We start from the raw sequence: 8,589 nt of genomic DNA, 5'->3' as shown, positions 1-8,589 counted from the left end.
AGATGGGCTTCCCTTTTCACTCTTCTTCCTAAGAAATTTCAAGATGCCACCGTTTATCATTATGACGTAACTCAGGACTTAATTTTTGGCCTATTTCAGTTTCAGTCTGCCTTTCCCACTCCACAACCCCCGTTCAGGCCTTTTTCCTAGTGATAAACAGTTTAGAGCCAGCTGTGGCCGTTTTGCACTGCCGTTTGGTTTTAAGTGGAAACTGTCCCTTTAAATTTTGAGGAGATCTGTGTGTATGCATAATAGAACCCTCCTGGGCTGGGGCTGGGGTGTCCACTCACTCAGGCACCCTCTAGTCACCAGAATGGAGGTGCACAGCCAGCGAGAGACCAATGAACAGATACCAAAAAAAGGGTGCACACCTTTATCTCCATGGTTCTGTCAGGAGTCCATGGCTACTCTGATCCTTGCCCCACTTGGTCTTACCCAAGATGGTGGCTCCAAGAGCAGCTGAGCACCTTGGGTTAGAAAGCAATGGATTTCTTGCTTCTGTTATAAATTCCCCTTGCTGTAAGTCTTCCAGCCTTCTAGATATTCCTTTATATGTGGTTCAGAGTTCTGGTATCATCCCCTGAGCCTACTTGGTCAGGTATTCTGTGTTATTGCTGATGGAGTACCTCACTGCACTTTTACCTAATCCACCATCTTGTTTGTTCTTCCCTTCCATCTTCTTTTGATGCTTTCTGCATCATTCAATAATTTGCCCAGAGAATCCTTCAATAATGAAAGTCGATGCTTGTATTTTTTCTTCAGTTTCCCCAGCTTGAGATATGCTGAGTGTGTTCTTTCTTTTGGGTTTTCTGACTCCATATCTTTGCACATTTTGTTGTAATATTTGACTTTGTCTTCTCGAGCTGATCTTTGAAATTTTCTGTTCAGCTCTTGGACCTCCTCATTTCTTCCATTTGCTTTAGCATCTCTACACTGGAGAGCAAGAAGGAAAAGATCAAAACGGATGTCAGAAGAGTCTGACATCCGTTTTGATCTTTTCCTTCTTTCTTTACTTCTTAATGACTTTTTACTTTCTTCATGTATGATGTTCTTGATGTCATCCCACAACTCTTCTGGTCTTTGCTCTTTAGTGTTTAATGTAACAGATCTGTTCTTCAGATGATCTCTAAATTCAGGTGGGATATATTCAAGGTCAGATTTTGGCTCTCGTGGATTTGTTTTCATTTTCTTCAGCTTCAGTTTGAATTTGCATATGAGTAGTTGATGGTCTGTTCCACAGTCTGCCCCTGGCCTTGTTTTGGCTGATGATATGAAGTTTCTCCATCATCTCTTTCCACAGATGTAGTCAGTTTGATTTCTGTGTATTCCAACTGGTGAGGTCCATGTGTATAATCATCTCTTATTTTGTCTAAAGAAGGTATTTGAAATGAACATATCATTGATTTTTCCAGTGGATTGTGAGTTGCTGTGATTCTGGAAGCTATGCCACAGGTATTTTAAATACCAGCAAGGTCAACGATGGTGGATAGGTTTTAGATGAGCTACCAAATGAAGATAGACTAGGAAGAATGAGTGACAAACTATTTTCTAGTATTTAGTCACTGAAAACCTTATGAATAGCAGAGTAACACTGTCAGATAGAGTGCCAGAAAATGGGCCCCTCGGTTTGGAAGGCACTCAAAATGTAACTAGGGAAGAGCTGCCTCCTCAAAGTAGGGTTGACCATGATGTGAATGGAGTAAAGCCTGTGGGAGTAAAGCCCATAGGACCTTCATTTTCTGATGGGGCACAACTCAAAATGAAAAGAAACAGCTGTAAACACCCATTAATAATCAGAACATGGAATGTCTGAAGTATGAATCTAAGAAAATTGGAAGTTGTCAAAAATGAAATGGAACACATAAACATCGATATCTTAGACATTATGAGCTGAAATGAACTGGTATTGGCCATTTTGAATCTGACAATCACATGGTTTACTATGCAGGGAGTGACAAATTAAAGAGGAATGGTGCATTCATCATCAAAAAGAACATATCCAGATCAATCATGAGGTACAAAACTGTCTGTGATAGGATAATATCCATGCACCTACAGGGAAGCCCAGTTAATACCACTATTATTCAAATTTATGCACCAACCACTTAAGACAGTGAGGATGAAATAGAAGAATTCTACCAACTTCTCCAATCTGAAGTTGATCAAACATGCAATCAAGATGTATTGATCATTACTTGTGATTGGAATACAAAGATTGGGAGTAAAGAGGAAGGATCAGTAGTTGGAAGATATGGCCTTGGTGACAGAATGATGGGGTGGGACTATGCAAATAAGGTGCTTATGGCTCACCAAGGGGATTGAATGCCTTGCTAATAATTCAAATAAGGGTATATAAAACCCTAATAAGAGGACTGATGAGTTTTGTCATCCCACTAGGCAAGAAATGGGAGCAGAGCATGTCCTTTGAACCTGGGTTCCCTGCACTAAGAACCTCCTAGACCTAGAAGACAGAGAGAAAGCTATCACCAGAGATGACATGAGATGGTGAGCAGTGACAGATACAGCAGCAGAATTAGGAGACCATCAGGCACAGATGGTGTGGTGGGCTTCATATGTAACAGGGTGGTTACAGTGGGTATGTCAACCCACCGAGGGCAGAGTTGAGAGTCTATGGGCAAGAAGCTTCCTAGTGTAGTGGGGTGCCTCTGGGTACTTGTTGGTCAAGCCAGGTTCACCAACCACAGAGAAAGATAGCTGAGCACCTTCAGGCGGGGGCTTGCTGGCAGAGTAGCCTTGTGCACTTATTGAGAGAGCTGAAGAGCTTTGTGACACTTGTCTGAGCAGGGCAAAGGCTGAATTGAAAGGTCCAGCTGAGGATCAGAAAGAGGCCTACCGTGGGCATACCTGAGCTGCTGTCCTGACTGAAAAACATTATCCTGAGTCCTCCCTGATCCTGAATTATAACCTATTACCTCCCTAATAAAGGAGCTCTGGTAGCGCAGTGATTATGAGTTGGGCTGCTAACCTCAAGGCCAGCAGTTTGAAACGGCCAGCTATTCTCCAGGAGAAAGACGAGGCTTTCTGCTCCAGTATAGCCTCAAAAACCCTATACATGGTCACTATGAGTCAGAACTGACTCCAAGGCACATACCCACTAACCACCACCTCTTTAATAAGGAGCCCTGACAGCATAGTAGATTATGAGCTGGTCTGTTAACCACAAGGTCAACAGTTCAAATCTACCAGCTGTTCCGCAGGAGAAAGATGAGACTTTCTGCTCCTGTAATGATTTACAGCCTCAGAAACCCTATATAGGCTCACTATGAGTTGGAACCAACGCGACAGCACACAACCACCACAATCTGGTGTGGCGTGGCACTGTAGGATAAGCACTAGACTGCTAACTGCAAGACTGGTGGTTCAAGCCCACCAACCACTCCTTGGAAATCCTATGTAGGGTTGCTGTGAGTTGGAACAGACTCAATAGCATTTAACAACAACTTCTCTAATCAGTCCCATGACTGTGAGTATGGTCTCACAGTGAGTTCTGTGTGGCAACAGCAAATTACTGAGCCCAGCAGACGAGTAGAGAGTGTTATGGACAAACAGCTGGTGTCAGAATCTGGCAAAAAGGTGGGAGGGTACAGCTATGTCTGACCTCCACCTCTTAACAGTCATCCTTGATGCAGATAATGATCCTTCTTCCTGCTTGTGAAGCTAGACATGGGATTAAAAGATCATGGATGTCCACGAGCTTTCTGAACCCCTTCACATAGGTAAGAAGTCCTGGTATGGCACTGTGGGATAAAGCACTGGACCACAGTATTGGTTTGAACCATAAGGTTGGTGGTTCAAACCCACCAGCCACTCCTCAGAAACCCTATACAGGTCGCTATGAGTTGGAACCGACTCAACAGCACTGAACAACAATAAAAACATAGAGGAGAACACATGATTTATTAAAAGTGGGGAGTGAGATGGGAAAAGTGGGAAATGAACCGGAAGTAGCAGGAAGGGTGAGAACCTAGAGAACCCCTCTTAGACTATATCTTACCAGGGCAAGTGCTGGGTAGCCACTGAAAGCTCTGAGCATGATTGATGTGTGGTTTAGGAATATCATTCTACCTTAAGAAGGACTGGAGGGCAGCAAGAGTACAGCCAGAATCCTTGTTGGCACATTACTGCAGTTACCCAAATGAGAGACCAGAGCACCTTAACCAAGACAATGCCCCAAACAAGGGATGAGGGACTTGAGGAAGATTTAAAGGAACATCTTAGCAGAGTGTGGTAATGTATTGGCTCTGTATTAAAACAGGGGTCCAGTGAGGTCACTTAATGTGTTCGGCTTCAAATCCAGATTTCTGGCTAGGTATGATGTCTGACTGGATGGTGGTAAGTTAATCAAGACTGAGGACACAGAAAGAACAGGGTTAGATAAAGGGAGAAAATCCACTTTAGACCACTTCAACCTGCTTGTGAGACCAGCAGGCAGAAATGTCTGCAACTCAAGACTAGGAACAGAGAGCAGGCAAGTCCTCCGCATAGGAGAGGCTGTCTAATATCAGCATGGCTGGTATGGCCAAGAGAAGGAAGAGAAATGCTGTGAGGCAAAAGGGAAGTCCAAAAGAAAAACACTATCCACAGGGTAGAGAGAGGAGGGAAAGTCTCAGGAGTAACGGTCATTGAGCTCAGTGCTGAGAATCAGTGCTGAGGAGAAAGTGTAAACACAGCATTCTCTCAGGAAGGGAAAACTTGAACCTGTACAGGCTGAAAGGAAAGTCCCTGGACTGAATTGGACAGTGTCTCTCCAAATTCATGTCTATCCAGAAATACAGAATGTGACTTTATTTGAACCACAAGGTCAGTGGTTCAAGCTCAGCAGCTGCTCTCAGAAACCCTATACAGGGTTGCTATGAGTCGGAACCGACTCCACGGCATTTAACAACCATAGCATTGTGAATGTTAGTCCTGAAGTCTAACTCTTGGCTAAGTAAGGGCTGTGCCATTTCTAGCCTTTGTTGAAGCCCACCAGGAATGGCAGGGAAAATCCCATGACGAGAAAACTGGGAAACATAGAAGACCAGACTTCCGCTGCCCCACAACGGAAGCAGTAATTCTGACTTCACTGAGAAACTTCAGCTACCTTTTTGTTTCCCCGTGGAAGTGGTATGTGCTCTTTTCCAACATGAACCATCCTCTATTCCTATGCTCCAGGAAGCAGCATCCGGGACTTTCTTCCAACTAAAACAGGATTGAAAATATCGCTAAGATATTACGGGAATTGTAACTAAAGTTATGAAACAAAAAGTGTATACAATTTTTAATGGAAAATAAATTTGCTCTATAAAGTTTCACCCAAACCACAATAACAAAAAAAGCTATTAAAATAAAGTGGTTTTTTTTTTAAAGTGCAACTAAGGCCAAATCAGAGGACATGACAAGGAATCTAAGAATTGCTTCTGCTCACCTGGTCCTGAAGAGCCTTCCCTCATTCTCAATGGCTTGGCTAAATTGACATGAATTGAATTACCCACTCAAAGAGCTCAGATTCTTTCTGAAAAGACTGAAAAGCTAGCTGCTAAAATTCTATTACATTAAAAGACAGTCAGACAGCCTCTCAGTTACCTCAGATGCATCCAAAACACACTCATGATCAGTCCTTCCGTGATCCTAAGCCCATACCTGTAAGCTCTGTACCCCCACAAAGCAGCTCCTGGGCCCCAGTGAATGTTCTGCCTTGAGTCATCACAGACTTTCCTATCAATGCCAACAATGACCTGTGCCACCAAAAGTGCCCCTGTGCTCAGTGTCAGAGGACTCTTCAATCACTACAGTATAAATGCAGTTTCTAAGAGCCTGAGCTCACCATCAAAAGTCAAGGTTTCAACGTGTTGAGAAAGAATCCTCACTGATAGCAGAGGAATATGGTTAGTGAATGGGTAACAGAGATCAATGAATAAAATCAAGGCACACTTCATTCCCCAACAATATTTAACTTAATACAAGAAGGTCACTTAAGGCAGTGATGGAAGTTTCATGGTAAAAAGTAACAAAATTAAAAAAAAACATTTAAGTCTATGTTGTAATGAAATAAAATAAAATTCTGGTAGCGTAGTGGTTACGAATCGGGCTGCGAACCTTAAGGTCAGCAGTTCGAAACTACCAGCTGCTCCGCGGGAGAAAGATGAGGCGTTCTGCTCCCGTAAAGATTTACAGCCTCGGAAACCCTGTACAGGGTCGCTATGGGTCGGAACCGACTCGACGGCACTTAGCAACAACAACAACAATAGTTAAAATTTGGTTTAACTGATTCGTACAACAAAGACCAAGTACATGCTCATTAGAATCTTCCAACAAAATTGTATCAACAGTATGACGTTACATCTTTCTAGTTCACATTTGCCTGAATAGCATTAGATTCTCAAACAGGGTTACAAATATTTAAGAGCTTCGTTTTTTTCTTCTGCACAGACCCTCCAGGACATTCAAAGCACTTGCTTTGTAGCTTACCCTGTTATCATCCTTACTGACTTTTTCTTCTCTTTGTGAATCAGTCTAACACTGCATGAAATCCTGCCTCTATTTGCAAAATAAGACATTTCACTGTGCAATCCATTTGCATTGTGTTTACAATTTACTATCCTAGACAGGAGTCCTGGTGTGGCACTGTAGGATAAGTACTGGACTGCAAGGTGGGTTTGATTCATGAGGTTGGCAGTTCAAACTCACCAGCTGCTCCTCAGAAACCCAATACAGGGTTACTATGAGTCAAAACAGACTTGACAGCACTTAACAACAACTCCCTAGACAGGGGCAACCGGTGAGACACCAGCCAATTAAGATGACTAGGATTTACATTATTGTTAAATAGGGAGGATGTTATGTTGTTAGATACTGGTTCCGACTCATAGGACCCTGTGTACACAGACTGAAACACTGCCCAGTCCTGTGTCATCCTCACAACTGTTATGTTTGAGCCCATTGTTGCTGCCACTGTGTCAGTCCATCTTGTTGGGCATCTTCCTCTTTTGTGCTGACCCTCTACTTAACTAAGTGTGATGACCTTCTCCAGGGACTGATCTCATTTGACATGTCCAAAGAACAAAAGATGAAGTCTTGCCTTCCACACTTCTTATGACGCATTCTGGCTATATTTTTTCCAAGTCAGATTTGTTTGGTCTTCTAGCAGTCCATGGTATTTTCAATACTCTTTGTCAATACCATGATTTAAATGAATCAATTCTTCTATGTTGTTGTTGTTAAGTGCTGTCGAGTCGGTTCTAACTCATAGCAACTCATAAGGCTTTCAAGGAGCCACTAGTGAGTTTGAACCACTGACCTTGTGGTTCAATTCATTGTCCAAATTTCACATACATATGAGGCTGTTGAAAATGGCTTTGGGCCTGGTGCACCTTAGTTTTCAAAGTGACATCTTTATTCTTTAACACTTTAAAGAGGTCTTTTGCATAATGCATAATGTGATTTCTTGACTGCTGTTTCTATGAGCATAGACTGAGGATCCAAGCAAAATGAAGCCTTTGACAATTTCAATCTTTTCGGCATTTATTATGATGTTTTTCATTGGTACAATTGTGAGGATTTCTTTTTCTTTACACTGAGGTGCAATCCATACTGAAGCCTGTAGTTTGATCTTCATCAGTAAGTATTTTAAGTCCTCTTCTCATCCAGCAAGCAAGATTATGTCATCTGCATATCACAGGTCGCTAATGAATCCTCCTCCAATCCTGATGCCATGTTCTTCATATCATCCAGTTTCTCTATTTGTTCAGCATACCGGCTGAATAAGTATGGCAAAAGGATACAACCATGACACACACCTTTCCTGATTTTAAACCATTCAGTATCCCCTTGCTGTGTTTGAATGATTGCCTCTTGGTCTATGTACAGGTTCCTCATGAACACAATTGTTGTTGTTAAGTGCTGTTGAGTTGGTTCTGACCCATAGTGACTCCGTATAGGGTTTCTGAGGAGTGACTGGTGAGCTTGAACTGCCGACCTTGTGGTTCAAACTGACTTTGCAGTCCAGAGCATTAACCCATAGTGCCACACTAAGACTCAATTAGTGACCTGAAATTACCTATTTTGCAGTGTTATCCATAGATTTTTATGATCCATAAAGTTTAATGCCTTTGCATTGTCAATAAAGCACAAGTAAACACCTTTCTGATATTCCCTCATTTCAGCCAAGATGCATCTGACTTCAGTAATGATATCCTTTGTTCTACATCCTCTTCTGAATCTGTCTTGAATTTCTAGCAGCTCCCTATCAATGTACTGCTGCAATAACTTTTTGTTTGTTTATTTAACTTTTTATTGCAAATTGATTGAAGGTTTACAGAGTCGGTCATCAGTTTTACATTCAACAAATCACACATTGCATTCATTACAATGATTGCAATTCCCCTCCATGTACCATTAGTTAATAGTATTTACTTCTATTCGCTTTAATTCTTGCATTCCTCCCTCGTCTTCTACCACCTTCATCTTTCCTCTGCCAACCGTCTGCTTAGCATGTGTCTACCCTCTAGCCAGTGAATCATTTTCCCTTCCCGCTCACCCCTGGCAACCATCATATAATGTTTCTTTTATCAAGAAAACCTTTCCTTA

The sequence above is a fragment of the Chrysochloris asiatica genome, unplaced genomic scaffold, assembly GCF_000296735.1.
Source record: "Chrysochloris asiatica unplaced genomic scaffold, ChrAsi1.0 scaffold00106, whole genome shotgun sequence".
In the NCBI taxonomy this organism is placed as follows: Eukaryota; Metazoa; Chordata; class Mammalia; order Afrosoricida; family Chrysochloridae; genus Chrysochloris; species Chrysochloris asiatica.
This window is presented reverse-complemented; position numbering follows the sequence as displayed.